The sequence below is a fragment of the Mauremys reevesii genome, linkage group 1 (genome assembly GCF_016161935.1).
Source record: "Mauremys reevesii isolate NIE-2019 linkage group 1, ASM1616193v1, whole genome shotgun sequence".
Taxonomy (NCBI): Eukaryota; Metazoa; Chordata; order Testudines; family Geoemydidae; genus Mauremys; species Mauremys reevesii.
The window spans coordinates 359,808,302-359,824,924 of NC_052623.1; positions in this window are offsets into that span (position 1 = coordinate 359,808,302).

Below are 16,623 nucleotides of genomic sequence, written 5' to 3' on the forward strand. Positions count from 1 at the left end.
AATGGCAGCAAACAACATGAAGGCAAAAAACCACAAAATTGGTAAAGAAACTGTTACATAGTAACTACAAATTGAGTAAACAAATTGCCTGTTAGTACCAGTCATAATTTGGGTCAGTAACACTGCATCCTAACTGAGGCACATGTTATTCAAAACAATCTTGGTCTGCATCTGGGTACCAATATTAAATCCTGACACAGCAATATTTCATAAATTGGTTACTGTCCATTCAGTAGGTTATCTGGAAGACAGCATCCATAAGAAACAACTGAATCTACATCTACCAATGGAACAGAGAAGCTACCCACTTCTGTTTCCTGCCCAGTGAAGCTTACCAGAGGGTGACAACCATCAGTAAGGGTAACCTATAACATGAATGGACAGTACATGTAGTAACTAATTACAATATATTTATATATAAAGGTCTCAGTGGTAGTGTCATTACTCCAAATTTCTGTTTTACTTCTCATATACACAGCAGTGTGGGACACACTATCACAATCCCTATCCCAGTATTTCAAAACACTCAGCCTACTACTAATAATGAGAGAAATAGTCACTGGAATTGCCCTAATAAGAGTGTGTTTCTATCTGTGTCACCAAAGTAAAAGGGCCAGAGGACACCAGCAGACTGGAAAAACATGGTTATGCTTGGATGTAAGGTGGTGTCATAGGTACACATACATACTATACATATATGCCCATATACGCTACTAATATATATGCCATATCCATATAATTCACATATATTAATTATTTGGGAGTGCCTCTAAGGCTCAATCATAATATTACATTCCTCAGTCATGGTCCCGGGCCTAACATTCCCAGGCCCACCATAAGGGACTAAAAAATAATTGGATAATACAATCTGCCTAACAGTCATACGAGGGAATGTGCAGACTAAACAGACAGATGGGGCATGAGTGTATGGATGGTAAAATAAGGTACCCACATAACAGTGTTTAGCCCACTGGGTTATCTTTAGTCCCTGCATTATGCTTTTCTGGGACGATGGGTAAACATCCTCCCCATAAAAAGAGAAAAAGTGGAGGAATATAGTAAGAGGAGGCCCTGAGATATAAACCTTGGTATCAAGGCCTGGTATGAGGCCTAAGGCCTAAACTAAAGTAATGGTCAAGACTTTGTTAACATAAAGCAAAGTTAAGCTGTGAGCCAGAGGCAGGCCCTGCTCACAGAAGCTGGCAAGGAAAGGGCTGATCCTGCAAGAAGATATGTACCTAACAGGTACTGAACATTCACATACTTTCACATTCCACACAGATAACAAGGAACAGGCTGGCCCATCCCAATGACAGGGCCGAAAGGGTAATATGATGGATAGAGTTGTTTTGTTCGAACCAACATGTAAAAGGTGAGAAGCGGCACCTTACTACGTAGAGGGGTTGTACCTTGCTACGTAGAAGGGTTGCACCTCATACGTCAGGAGTGATGTGTAACTTGTTTGTACCTGTGTATAAGAATGTATCCCTGGGGCGGTGTCTTTGTCCAGCCGAGGGGGCAGTGGAAAGTCCCGCCACTGACTGAGCTGGATCCATTGCCAAGAGGCACTTTCTCATAGTGTGCCCTGAATTAGGCTAAGAAACCTACAGGGAACTGCCATTGTGTCCAAGGTCACAATAAACCTAGTCGACGTGACTTTGCATCTTACTAGACGCTGTGGTTTTTGGGAGTTCTCGTCGGGTCTGCTGTGTCAGCTATCTGTGCAGAGCTGGGGCAGCACACAGAGGGAACACACGCACGCAGCCGAGTGATACCAACATTGGAGAAAGCAGAGCACCACACCGGTAGCACTCTGACAACAAAGGCTGTCAAACATGCTGATAAGATCCCGGTGCAGCTTTTGTCCCACATGAAATTAACACTTTTCCTTCTTTCTTTTCTTCTCCGTTCAGTCTGTATCTCTAGAAACTTTCCAAGGAATCTTGGCCCTTCTGCTCTCTCTAGTCTAAACCACTTCTGGCATCAATAGGGACAATGCGAACTTTACACATTTTTTACACTGCCCTGTGTACCTGCTCTCCGAACTTCTTGGCTCTGATGGCACTACTACACCATGCCGATCTGACATGCCACCCAAAAAGGGCTTGTTTCCTAAGACAGACGGATTCCTTCTTAGGGACTACTCCATCCAAAGCTGTACCACAAATGGGGCCTTAGAGATGCTGGGGGACGTCGATAACCAGAGGGAAAAGCTGTAGAGGGAATAAAACTGAAACTGTTGCAGTTATATGGCTGTGAGATGTTTAAGAATAATGTTTTTTTTTTGTCTGGCTGTTTGCCCAGAATGGGGAAATATGAAACAACTTACACGGTACAAGTCATACATTTACACAAACTATAACAATATTGTGCATGAGTGGTTTCATTTTTAAAATTCTTCCTTGTTCCTTTTTTTGCAATTTTGTTTTTTCTTTTTGTTTGTTTGTTTTTTCTTCTGCCTTCGGGTATTACCAATGTCCACCAAATGCAAAAATGGTTCCAAAGTAGTATCAGTTTGTTGCTTTTTGAAAGAGAGAACACAGTTGGGTAACAATGCCATCAGAGCTTAAGTTTATCTCCAAATATGCAAGCTTAACCACTCATTTAATTTCATGTGGGACAAAAGCTGCACCAGGATCTTATCAGCATGTTTGACAGCTTTTGTTCCAGTGCTGGTAGAGACATGTTCCAGCGAAGTTATTCTTAAAATTGCTTTTAACCACTTCCTTCTGTGCTTCCTTTGAAATTTCAATAATAGAACAATCAAGTCACACCTTCTGTCAATTTACAGTTTCCCTTTAACACATTGTTTAACTCTTGCATTCATAGGCGCTGACTTTTGGTTTTGCTGGTGGGTGCTTTTTAAGAGGTGTGTGTTGGGGAAGGGGGATACTCTTCCAGTTTTGGAGGGAAGCTATTTTCAGCATATTTATACACATCTTTCATATTCTAGTTACTGAATGTGCCTAACATTGGTATGTTTTACTATTTTAATAACGATTACATTGTTATGAATGACAATTACATTATCTTGAATTACAGCATGTTAAAATCATTGCAATCACCTAGAATCTGTCTTCACTAACATCCCAGTTTAAAGACATTATGTCGCACTGCAGCTTCTGGATGAAACTGTCAGGTATCTTATTTACATCTAGTTCCCGGCTATATTCTTGATGCTCGTTAAGGACAGCTGGGATAGCCAGTTGTGTCTGTCCTATTGATGACTGGAGATAATTTATATGCCTGCTGAAGCTGAAGCAGGAGTTCAGGATGATACAGGCACAGTGAGAAGGATTTATAGATTTGCAGGACTCTGGGGGTCTAGTTCATAGTGCTTCCAGGGTGCTGCGAATGACTCCAAGATCTTTCTTGATGGGTAACAGCTAATTTAGGGACCATCATTTTGTATGTTTAGTTGGCAGCATATTTTGCCATGTACTTTGCATCGAACATTGAATTTCCTCTGCCATTTTGTTGCCCAGTCACCCAGGTTTGTGAGGTCCCTTTGTAACTCTTCGCAGTCTGCTTTGGACTCAACTATCTTGAGTAATTTTGTGTCATTTGCAAACTTCGCCACCTCACTGTTTACCCCTTTTTCCAGATCATTTATGAACATGTTGAACAGCCCTGGCCCCTAGTACAAGCCTCTGGGGACACCGCTATTTACTTCTCTCCAGTCTGAAAATGGACCATTCATTCCTACCCTTTGTTGCTTCCAGGATCATCTAATGATCCTTAATTTAACGACAAGTCTTTTATTATCTTAATCACCTGCCTCTGTGTATAAGCAACTCCCTGCCCCAAGGACAGAGGTGTTAGCAGCACAGAACTCATCACATTCCACAAGCTCTGGTTCCTGGGTGCTGAGCACCCATTATTTTTTCCCCTGGGTTCTTGAGCACCCATGGAGTCGGCGCCTGTGCTTTCATTATACCAAGTGACTAATGGATATTTACAGTCTGATTTCTTATACTTTCAAAACAATTGCCTGTTTCCCAGGTACTAAGTAGAACTCCAGAAATATTGTATGAATGTAAATGGAATAATTGAGTTAACATGAGCCAATACTGTTTGTCATTAAGCAATTTTAAACAGTCAGCTCGCCTGGTACTAGGACAAACACCATTGACATTATTTAACTTTTTATTACAAATACAGAAAGAAAGAAAAGGGGGGAAAGGGTTGGAATAGATCTAGATTTAAAAAATTCTTCCAATTGCAAGTTTTTGCAGGAGGGATAGCTCAGTGGTTTGAGCATTGACCTACTAAACCCAGGGTTGTGAGTTCAATCCTTAAGGGGGGCCACTTAGGGATCTGGGGCAAAAATTGGCCCTGCTAGTGAAGGCAGGGGGCTGGACTCAATGACCTTTCAAGTTCCCTTCCAGTTCTAGGAGTTTGCTATGTCTCTTATTATTATAAGTTCCTGTAACTTTTTTGAATATCTGAGCAGATAACATTTAATTTTACTGGACTTGTCCCTGTTCTCATTTACTAATGCACCTTTAACATTTACATTAGCTGAGCCTTATTCAAAGAGATGCAGAACTCTGGAGAATCACTGAGGCCCCCAAAGAGTTCAGTGGCAAAGAACAAAGCCAAGGGACATTAGTTGTGAGTTTCTCTTGAGCGCTAAAGATCCATTGTGACAGGTTTCAGAGGGGTATCCGTGTTAGTCTGCATCAGCAAAAACAGAGAGTCCTTGTGGCACCTTAGAGACTAACACATTGATCTGAGCATAAGCCTTCGTGGGATACAATCCACTTCATCATCATGCTGCATCTCAAGAAGTGGGGCAAGGGAAGGAATAGCTCAATGGCTTCAGCATTGGCCTGCTAAGCCCAGAGTTGTGAGCTCAGTCCTTGAGAGGGGCATTTAGGGATCAGGGCAAAAATCTGGCTGGGGATTGGTCCTACTTGGAGCAGGGGTGGGACTGGATGACCTCCTGAGGTCTCTTCCATCCCTGATATTCTAAGTGGGTTATATCCCACAAAAGTTTATGCCCAAATCAATGTGTTAGTCTCTGAGGTGCTACAAGGACTCCTCGTTGTTTTTAAAGATCCATGGCTGAAACTTAAACTAAAAGAATTTAGCAAAAACTGATAGGGAGTGTTGGCTGCTGCCGGAAGAGTGTCTCTGTCAGCTTTGCAACTTGAAAGGAAAGTTCACACTAGAATCACAATGTAAAGACATAGCAGCAATTTATGAGTGACTCACTCGAATAATACTTGTGTTAACGGTACCTCGTCTCACACATACAATTACATGTTTAATATTAAAAACCCTCCTCTTTAATTACTAATGCAAATGGATTCTTAGTGGAATCTTTTGAAAGCCAATTCATTGAAAATGTATATTCCACATACATTTTAAATAGGGTTTTATAAATAAGGAGTGTTTGTTTAGGTCTTTAAAGCTTGCATAATTACACAAGTATATTTGCATCTCTTTAAAAACATTTTTATTTACATTTTGAATTAATTTGAATTAATAGTCTCCTCTTTATTTTTGGTTAACAGAGGCATGTTGACTAGTATATGCTGTGCTAGCATAATTACATGTATACACACCTACACCCCCCACCCCTCCCACACCCCCACCCACACCCACCACTTTCCCAGTACGTATTATCCACACCAAACATCTCAGCATGTAATAACATACTAGTAATGTAATAGCAGTTACACAGCCCTGTATCCCATAACCCCTTGCACTCACTGAAGTGAGCTTTAGCTTAACTCTAAAGGGAAGCTGTCAAGGGCAGGACAGATGAGTTGCTTTACCATAGCAGCAGGGAGGGAGTTCCGCTCACAGGCCTGGACTGGAATGTCCCAAAAGAAGAGGACAAGACACATTCCTGACTTGGTCTGAACTAGAGAGGGGTTAGCTTTGCCCCAGGAACTCACTCTCTGTAATGGTCTCTTGGAACAGGCCATTGGATAGCCTGCCTTAGGGACAGTGCGAGACACACGTGCTGGTGCTTTTTACCGGTAGATGAGAATTATTACTAATCCTATTCTCAGTTTTATCAGACATCAAAGAATCAGTCAGCCAAATGTATTAACCAGGGAGTGTGAGTCAAAGATAAATCAACACAAATACAGAATACCTGACCACTCCATCCATCTAGGGATACAGTCAGCAGGCTGGATGGATCCAGAAATAAGGAGCACACACACCTTAGGCTGTTACCGTGGGCACAACACTGCCCAAAATTGGTTTGCATCCTCCTTTCCCTAATATTTCCATTCCCACAGCATCTGTGCTTCCTATCCAGTCATATCAGTTGCTGATTATTTTCACAACCCATGACCAGCCTTTCTCTCTGTGTACACCAAGAAGAAAAGCTACACACTGTTTTTAAGAGCGCTGGGGAAAGTGGTTCACTGTAGCATAAATACGGAGTCTCCTCACACACTACTGGCTAAATAACTCTGGTAGCAGCTGGAGGAGCTCTCCTGCTCCGCTGAGAGCTGGAACTGATGCTCAGAATTAGGATGAAGGTAAATGCGCCTGACTCTGCTCCGAGTTTCATTTCTCCAGGCGGGGCAGGGCCCCAGCAGGTGACAGCTGACCATGCCCCAGGACGTTGCACTCGCATTTCCTCTGTGTAACAAACAGCTGGGGATCGGGATCACAGCCCCACAGACAGGATGATTCTCCACCGTGCAATCTGCAAACACATACCCCAGCCTGCGGCCCCTGCTACAGCTTTTCCCTCTGGTTATCGACGCCCCCCAGCATCTCTAAGGCTCCATTTGTGGCGGATGCTTCTACCCGTAACATTGGAGCTTTATCACATCGGAGAACATGGGGCTGCAGGATGAGGAGCACAGCGGGGCAGCTGGCGTCTGAGCAGGTAGCAGCAGGAGGAGTGGGGAGGCCGGCTGGCTCTCAAGTCCAGGGTTAGAATAGCTGCCAGGGATCCCTGGATGTTGGCTGGACCAGCAGTTACCAGGGTGGGCGTTAGAAACCCAGATGGCCCCAGCCAAACCAAGGCTATTGGCAGCGCTGCACTTTCGGACCTAACAGCCAGGTCTGGCCTGCTCAGGTTTGTAAAGAGACAGGGCCACACTGAGGCCAGGTGTAAGCAGGGCCCTGCCCCCCCATTCATTGCCATAGATGTGCCCCCGCTCGCCCCAGCTCTGAATCCAGCTCAGAATTAGTCTCCTGCTGACCTGATATTTCCCTTCGAATCCTAGCACCTGATTCACCAGCTTCCCGAGCCATTCGCCCCCATGCACTCCCTTTGCACAGGTGTGAATGGCTACACGAGGGGAGTCTGGCCCAGGGAGGAGTCGAAGACAATGCAGGGGTTGGGAGTGTCAGGCAAACTCAATATGTCCTTTAGGGCAAACGCAAGCAAAACAACCAGGGGTCTTTTGCTCATGCTCAAAAATAACAGGAGTACTTGTGGCACCTTAAAGACTAACAAATTTATTTTAGCATGAGCTTTCGTGAGCTAAAGCTCACTTCTTCGGATGCATAGAATGGAACACACAGACAGGAGATATTTATACATACAGAGAACATGAAAACGTGGAAGTATGCATACCAACAGGCAGAGTCTAATCAATTGAGATGAGCTATCGTTAGCAGGAGGAAACTGCTGAACTTGAATTAATATGGAAACTAGATACTATTAACTGTGGTCTAAACAAAGACTGGGAATGGTTGGGTCATTACACCAATTGAATCTATTTCCCTATGTTAAGTTCTCCTCACACCTTCTATGGGCCATCTTAATTATCACTTCAAAAAGTTTTTTTTCCTCCTGCTAACGATAGCTAATCTCAATTGATTAGACTCTGCCTGTTGGTATGCATACTTCCACCTTTTCATGTTCTCTGTATGTATAAATATCTCCTGTCTGTGTGTTCCATTCTATGCATCCGAAGAAGTGAGCTTTAGCTCACGAAAGCTCATGCTAAAATAAATTTGTTAGTCTTTAAGGTGCCACAAGTACTCCTGTTTTTTTTGCGGATACAGACTAACACGGCTGCTACTCTGAAACTTGCTCATGCTCAGTGATTCTTGCTCCTTTGGTACCCGCACCAGTTATGAGTCCACCTCTACCCTCCCTCATGGGCACTCAGGGCATAAGGGACCCAACTTTACCCCTCTGTGGGCTCAGGGCTAATACCCACTCCGAGTGGACTCAGAGCTCTATGGGTCTGTGAGGCCTTTTCCCAGTGAATATCCCTTAACACATGCTAATTGTTAATAAATACTTGTAACAAATAATGGAATGTGCACACCAAGCATCTTATGCTCACCACTGCCAATAAGATGGACGTCTCCCGATGGCCAGTCAGGGTCGTGTCATCTGGGCCCCGGCTTCTGCACAGTCTGGTCGTGCAGGGGTTAAAAAGTTCCAGCCGCTTTGGTCTTCAGCTGTATCCCGGAGTTACGCTCCAACAAGCTTGTCTTCCGGCCCTCGTTATATAGTTAGAACGAGGCTCTTTTCTCTATGCCGTAGCCAATTATTTTACTAAAACATCGCTATGTATAACCCACTAGCCAATCATTTTCGCTATACAGGGGTTCCCGTGCCTAAGACCATCTGCTCATTAGCTTTTGTATTTCTCCAAGTTAGTAAAAAGATCTCAAGGTCACTTATCTTTATGCTTCTCTGAGCATGCCGGACTCACCCTGCGGCGCCTCCTGCTGGTCGTCTCAGGGAATTAGCTCTTCCAGCGTCCTGGAGCGCCCCCTGCAGGCTGGTGATCTGCCTTACTGCTCAGCCCGTGTGTCCCTCCCGGACTCAGTGTCCTGTTATCTGGGGTGCTGCCCCCTGGCAGTAACCCCTTTGTCTTAGGGTGTCCCCTCCACAGGGAACCCCCACCCACTATCCCCACCTCGCTTCAGTATAAGGCCACTGCCAGTTATCGTCTAGACCCCACGCCCTGGGGCAGACTGCAGTACCAGCCTACTCATCACTGGCACGGGGGGTTTGGACCTGCTGCCTTGGCCTACCCCTGGGCTGCCGTCTGCCACCCCCAGTACCTGTTGGCTTGTGCTAGGCCACAGCCTGGGGCTTTCCAGGCTGGAGCTCCCCAGCTCCTCTGCCTTTCCCCAGCCCTGCTTCACTCAGGTACCTGGTCTCTAGTTCTCTGCAGCCAGGCCCATCTCCCTCTACAGGCAGAGGGAGACTGCTGAGCTCCTGGCTCCCAGCCTCTTTATACAGGCCAGCTGGGGCCTGATTGGGGCACGGCCCAGCTGCGGCTGTTTCCCCAGTCAGACTAGGGTTTTCTCTCTCAACCCCAGCCCTCTCCAAGCACTGTCTTTAAACCCCTCAGAGCAGGAGCGGGTGATCACCCCACTACAGCTTCCTTAGTGGGATACACTTGCAATAGCAAAACCTCGTACTTTTTACTATCAGGAAGAGGCAGCAGGAACTCAAGGTGAGCTTGTGCATTCTCTCCCATTCTCACGACTTTGTGAATATAGATCTGTCAAGTCGCACAGTTCCAGAGGTTAACAGTGCAAATATTTGCTATTGCTTTATCGCACGGGGCACAGATAAGTGAGACTATGGGCTTGTCTACACTACCACTTTTGTCGGTATAACTTATGTCTCTCAGGGGTGTGAAAAAAACACCCCCCGTAGCAAGATACGTTTTAGCGACAGAAGGACCAGTCGGCACAGCACTATATCAACGGAAGATCTTCTCCCACCAACATAGCTACCGCTGCTCATGGAGGTGGTTTTATTATGTCGACAGGAGAGCTCTCTCCTGCTGGAATAGAGCGGCTCCACGAGGTGTTCAGTTGAGTGGTGAGTGAGGCCAAACGATGATGTCACTTCCCCCTTCTATAGCTTCTTCCAGCTTGCTGGAAAGGTCTTTGCTCATGATGTGGGGTCTGTCCCCCCGTCGATCAGGAATCCTCCATTGCCTACATGCTCCCTCTGGGAAGCCTCCATTGTACACAGTTCCTGAGATAGTCATTAGCACTGTCTAGCTTCTTCATTGTTGCACCTGAACAGCTGGTTGTGGGTGTTCCCAACCTCACAACATCTTTCAGTAACACACACAGCAAAACTTCATAACTTCACATACAATGACAGCACGTATAATCCAACAGGATATTAATGTCCAGCAGATCAAGACTTTTAGAATGATACTTCACAAGGTTCACTTTGTACGAAACGCATCATAATCACATCCCCATGGTAAATATGGGGGTGTCAGGGTGTTGCTTTGGGGTACGGCGTGTCAGTCTCCCTCTAGGCGGGCTCTGGAAGGGCCTGTTCCTTACTTAGTGTTACCAAAGCAGCTCCCTTAGCTCCAGTAGCAGGGCTGTGCTGAAGGTCTCCGGTTCGATCCCCATTGCTGGCTGGCATGTGGCTGGAGCCCCGTGTAATGCTGTGTGGGGCACTGAGTGAACGTGGATGTGCCTGTGAGGCTGAATTCCCCATGTTCTGGGAGGGACTGTGGTTTCTGCTGTCTCTGCTCTGTAGTGCCCCTGCAATGCTGTTTAGTACTTTGGCCTGTAGCTCTTGTGGGAGCAGTTGCTCCGGGTCGGCATAGAACAGGGGCAGGTCACAGACCCATTACCCAGCAGGGCGGTGTGTGGGGCATGGGGACAGGGCAAGGCCGTCTGTGGGGACCTCAGCTAGGAGCCAGGGAAGGTTTCCTCTCCTCATGGAGCTGGGGGAAGGGAAAGGCCGGTAGCAGGAGTGCCCGGCTGGGCTGGCAGCTGGCCCAGGGACGGTGCCTCCCCAGGGCACCTATTATGCTAAACCCTGGCCACGTCTCTCTGGGAAGCTGGGCCTGGAAGGAGGGACAGTCAGAAATCTTCTGGCTTTCCTGCAAGTCTCCCTCCATCAGGCAGGTTTTCCAGACCTCGTGTCGTTCTTGGAGCTCTTTTCTGAGCTCTCCAATTTGCTAACGTCCTGTCTGAGGAGCGGATCCCAGACCGGGACACGGTGCCCAGTGCTGGTCTCACTGGTGCCGTATACGTGTAACACTCCGTCCCTGCTCCAACGCGATCACCCTGTGCCTGCACGTTCAAGGCTCACACCTCCTGGCTCCCAGCCTCTTTATACAGGCCAGCTGGGGCCTGATTGGGGCACGGCCCAGCTGCGGCTGTTTCCCCAGTCAGACTAGGGTTTTCTCTCTCAACCCCAGCCCTCTCCAAGCACTGTCTTTAAACCCTCAGAGCAGGAGCGGGTGATCACCCCACTACAGCTTCCTTAGTGGGATACACTTGCAATAGCAAAACCTCGTACTTTTTACTATCAGGAAGAGGCAGCAGGAACTCAAGGTGAGCTTGTGCATTCTCTCCCATTCTCACGACTTTGTGAATATAGATCTGTCTCGGTTCGTAATGCTGCAGCTGATACTTAGCTATCTGTCTGCTTACATCAAGGCCACTTTCTCCTGACTGTATAGATTTTGTTTCCAACGTATGGTGGCTGAGCATACGAGATGGCTCAGGGTTATGCTAAGACCAAATACAAGAAGGCGGTGGGTCAACATGTCAGGTCCAGGCCTCTTGTTACACCTTTTGAGTCCAAGCAGCCACAAAGAACCAAGGTTCTCCTTGTCAGGAAGCTTTAGCCCCTTTCTCCCCAGCGGCCAAGCTGATGGGATGAGTTCAAGCACAGGCCTCCCCTTTCTGGAGGGGGGGAGGAACACACTCAACAAAATCTTTGTTTCATGTCTCAACAATGGCTCATTTGGCTTCAAAGGCCGTCTCGTTCGGCAGGACCTGACATCTTCTATGGGAAGCCAGCGTTTGCACTGGAGACAGCCTCTCTCCTGTTTGACAAGTCGCACAATTCCAGAGGTTAACAGTGCAAATATTTGCTATTGCTTTATCACACAGGGCACAGATAAGTGAGACTGTGGGCTTGTCTACACTACCACTTTTGTCGGTATAACTTATGTCTCTCAGGGGTGTGAAAAAAACACCCCCCTTAGCAAGATATGTTTCAGCGACAGAAGCATCGGTCGGCACAGCACTATATCAACGGGACATCTTCTCCCACCAACATAGCTACCGCTGCTCATGGAGGTGGTTTTATTATGTCGACGGGAGAGCTCTCTCCTGCCGGCATAGAGTGGCTCCACGAGCGATCTGCATCGGTCCAGCCGTGCCGCTGTAAGCTCACGAGTGTAGACATGGCCTAATACATGCAGCATCCTGCAAGCTATTCCTAAGGTCTAAACACCAAACCCATTCTTACAACTCTAGTATCTATCTCAGCACCACGGACATACAGATGAGCCAGAGTGGTTTGCAGCTGTGCATTTGTCAGGGTTCACTGAGGCCTGGGGCCCTGACATGAGCTGGCACCTGGTCTGCCAGCATCTCACGTGCACATTTCTCTCCTGTCTGATGATTTATTCAGTCACAGAGGCTTACAACGGAAATACTCAGATATGACCGGTTTCAGAGTAGCAGCCGTGTTAGTCTGTATCCGCAAAGAACAGGAGCACTTGTGGCACCTTAAAGACAAACAAATTTATTTCAGCATAAGCTTTTGTGGGCTACAGCCCACTTCATCAGATGCATAGAATGGAACACACAGACAGGAGATATTTATACATACAGAGAACATGAAAAGGTGGAAGTAGCCATACCAACAGGCAGAGTTTAATCAATTGAGATGAGCTATCGTTAGCAGGAGGAAAAAAACTTTTTGAAGTGATAATTAAGATGGCCCATAGAAGGTGTGAGGAGAACTTAACATAGGGAAATAGATTCAATTAGTGTAATGACCCAACCATTCCCAGTCTCTGTTTAAACCTAAGTTAATTGTATCTAATTTGCATATTAATTTGAGTTCAGCAGTCTACAACATGGGACACGGGTGCTGTAAGTGAGGTAAATGCCGGCAGCAACTCATGAGCATTCAATAAAGTCTAAACCCTCAACCCAAACTTCTCCTTCTAATACCTCTTTTAACAACCCTAAAGCCCCGTGAGCCAGCCTGGTTCCAGCTCTGTATTGTCAGTGGAGACGTGGGCCCTGCTCTGCCAGCGTCACAGGGAGCCTGAGGCCGGGGCCAGCAGAAAAACAACATTTCTAATAGCTCCTAGGCGTTAAGGCCAGGAGTGTCTGATCGCCTGTAAAACACAGGCCAGAGACTCTCCCCTGCTGAGCCTGGCAGGGAGCCCATATCTTGTGGCTGAGCTAGAGCACGAAGGTGCTAGAGAAGGGCGGGCTGGAGGAAAAGCAGGGTGCTCAGTGCTGCGTGACCTGGCAGCAGGAGGAGATGTCAGGGAGAAAGCTGGAGAGTTGAGCTTGACTGGGGGAGGTGGGAAGTCACTGGCTGAAAACCAGACCACAGTCAGCAGTAAATATTGACCTGCTTTGCATTTCACCTGAATCACGGCATTTGCCTACAGCCTCTTATTGTTCCTCTGCTGTATGAGGGCTAATGAAATGGCCACCAGCCTTTCTTGCAAACAAAACTCCCATTGATTTAAGGAAGGGACACAGGATCCTGCCCTAAATCAGCATTCGTCTCTGCTGAGGGGACGCTGGTGCTCTGAGGGGCAGTTCATGGGGAGAACCAGTGAGAGGAAAGTGGGTGCAAAGGGGAGGACATCCCTGCTCAGAGTAACAATCGCCCTGCTGCAGACCCCAGGCACCGACTCTCTGCCTGGGAACCCTTCACAGCAACGGAGCCCCTCACCCCGCTGCCCGAGGCCCCAGGACCAGCGCTGGCCCCCGAGACACCCCAGTAGCCTAGGGCCCCCCAGGATCCCACCAAAGGCTGCAGCACTTGGGCTCTCAGGGCCCGCGGTGGGTGCTGCATCGCACACAGGCCGGCATCGCACGGGCCTGACACTGTCACTCTTCACTCACCAGAGGAAGCACAGGAGAGCACAGATAATCCAGAGCCCAACAGCAGAGTCAGACGCATTTACCTCCATCCTCATTCTGAGCATCAGTTCCAGCTCTCAGTGGAGCAGGAGAGCTCCTCCACCTGCTACCAAAATGATTTAGCCAGTACTGTGTATTCTGAGGAGAATCCATAATCAATGGCCCCCTGGACACCTGGCCCCTCACCAGCTCCCCTGCCCTGGAGAGTCCTTGGGGGCCGTCGGAGTTCAGCAAGGCCGGGTCCCCCAGCTCGTCAGGCTTCTCCAGGCAGCTCCTCAGCCTGAGAGGGTGAGAATGGCCGGAAGAGCAAACAGCTCTGCTCCTGCCCTGTTGGGCCCAGCCAGACCCTCTGTCACTCTCACTAGGTGACCTTGTTGCTAGGCGGCCTTTGCCGTGCCAAGCTGGTTCCTCTGGGCAGGGGCAGCCTTTTGTCTAGAGCGGTTACGTGCCTGTGGCTGGCCTCTAGGTAGGCAGCCCGCGTTGGTTAGCCCGTAGCCCCTTTCACGTTCCAGTCCGACACACGGGGCAGACGCACAAGAGAGACGACAACCGGCGCCCACACTAGAATGGAGATTGCAGCGTGGTGAAGATACATCCAAAGCGTTCGTCACTTAGCACAGAACTCATCGATGGCACAGACCGACTCCCCAGGTTGTCACCCAGGCTCCCCGGCCAGCCCTAACGAAGGTGGGTGGCCTTGGGGTGAGGGGTGAAGTATTGTCATGGATCAGACTCCGGCTAAGGGATGGGAAACACAAAGCAGGGTTCACTGGTCGACATTCACAATGACAGGAGATAAACAGCAGGGATTTTAGGGGGTCCTTCTTGGTCCTGTGTTGTTTCCTGCATTTCTTACCAATCTGGAAAGGGGGGTGAGCAGCGAGGGGGTGAAGTGTGCAGTTGACACAGAGTTACTGTGGTTAGTCAGGCCGAGCGAGGACTGTGAGACACTTCGCAGGGCCCCAAAGAAGCCAAGGGGACAGGTGACACGATGGCAAAGGAAGCTCAGTGCTGCCAAAGGCCAGGTATTGCTCCGGGGAGGGAATGCTCTGAACTGTCACACACCTGGTGGGGTTCTGTGTCATCCAGGAAAGGGCCCTGGGTGACATCTGCTCGATATGCAGCTGTGGCCAAAAAAGGAAATGCTATTGGGATACATAAGGGACAGGATGGAGAACAATACATAACAATGGCCATGCTGGGTCAGACCAAAGGTCCATCTAGCCCAGTGTCCTGTCTGCTGACAGTGACCAATGCCAGGTGCCCCAGACGGAATGAACAGAACAAGTAATCACCAAGTGATCCATCCCATTGCCCATTCCTAGCTTTTCACAAACAGAGGCTAGGGACACCATCCCTGCCCATCCTGGCTAATAGCCATTGATGGACCTATCCTCCATGAATTTATCTAGTTCTTTTTTTAACCGTGTTATAGTCTTGGCCTTCACAACATCCTCTGGCAAGGAGTTCCACAGGTTGACTGTGTGTTGTGTGAAAAAATACTTCCTTTTGTTTGTTTTAAATCTGCTGCCTATTAATCCCATTTGGTGACCCCTAGTTCTTGTGTTATGAGGAGTAAATGACACTTCCTTATCTACTTTCTCCACACCAGTCATGATTTTATAGACCTCCATCATATCCCCCCTTAGTCATCTCCTTTCTAAGATAAAACGACCAATCTTATTAGTTGCTTCTCATATGCAAGCCATTCCATAGCCCTAATCATTTTTGTTGCCCTTTTCTGAACCTTATCCAATTCCAATATATCTTTTTTGAGATGGGGCAACCACATCTATACGCAGTACTCAGGATGTGGGTATATATTGGATTTATATAGAGGCAACATGATATTTTCTGTCTTATTATCTATCCCTTTCTTAATGATGCCCAACATTCTGTTTGTTTTGACTCCTGCTGCATATTGAGTGGATGTTTTTAGAGAACTATCCACAATGACTCCAAGATCTCTTTTTTGAATGATAACAACTAATTTAAACACTATTATTTTTCATATATAGTTGGGACTATGTTTTTCAATGTGCATTATTGTGCATTTATCAACATTGAATTTCATCTGCCATTTTGTTGTCCAGTCACCCAGTTTTGTGTGATCCTTTTGTAGCTCTTAACAGTCTGCGTGGGACTTTGTATCATCTTCACATTTTACCACCTCACTGTTTACTCCTTTTTCCAGATCATTTATCAATATGTTGACTAGGACTGGTCCCAGTACAGACCCTTGGGGGACACCACTATTTACCTCTCTCCATTCTGAAAACTTACCAATTATTCCAACTCTTTGTTTCCTTGTTAATACAAGAACTAGGGGTCACCAAATGAAATTAATAGGCAGCAGGTTTAAAACAAATAAAAGGAAGTTCTTCTTCACGCAGCGCACAGTCAACTTGTGGAACTCCTTACCTGAGGAGGTTGTGAAGGCTAGGACTATAACAATGTTTAAAAGGGGACTGGATAAATTCATGGTGGCTAAGTCCATAAATGGCTATTAGCCAGGATGGGTAAGAATGGTGTCCCTAGCCTCTGTTCATCAGAGGATGGAGATGGATGGCAGGAGAGAGATCACTTGATCATTGCCTGTTAGGTTCACTCCCTCAAGGGCACCTGGCATTGGCCACTGTCGGTAGACAGATACTGGGCTAGATGGACCTTTGGTCTGACCCGGTACGGCCTTTCTTATGTTCTTATGTTCTTATGTTCTTATTGTTTAACCAGTTACCAAGTCAGGAGAGGACCGTCCCTCTTATCCCCTGGCAGATTATTTTA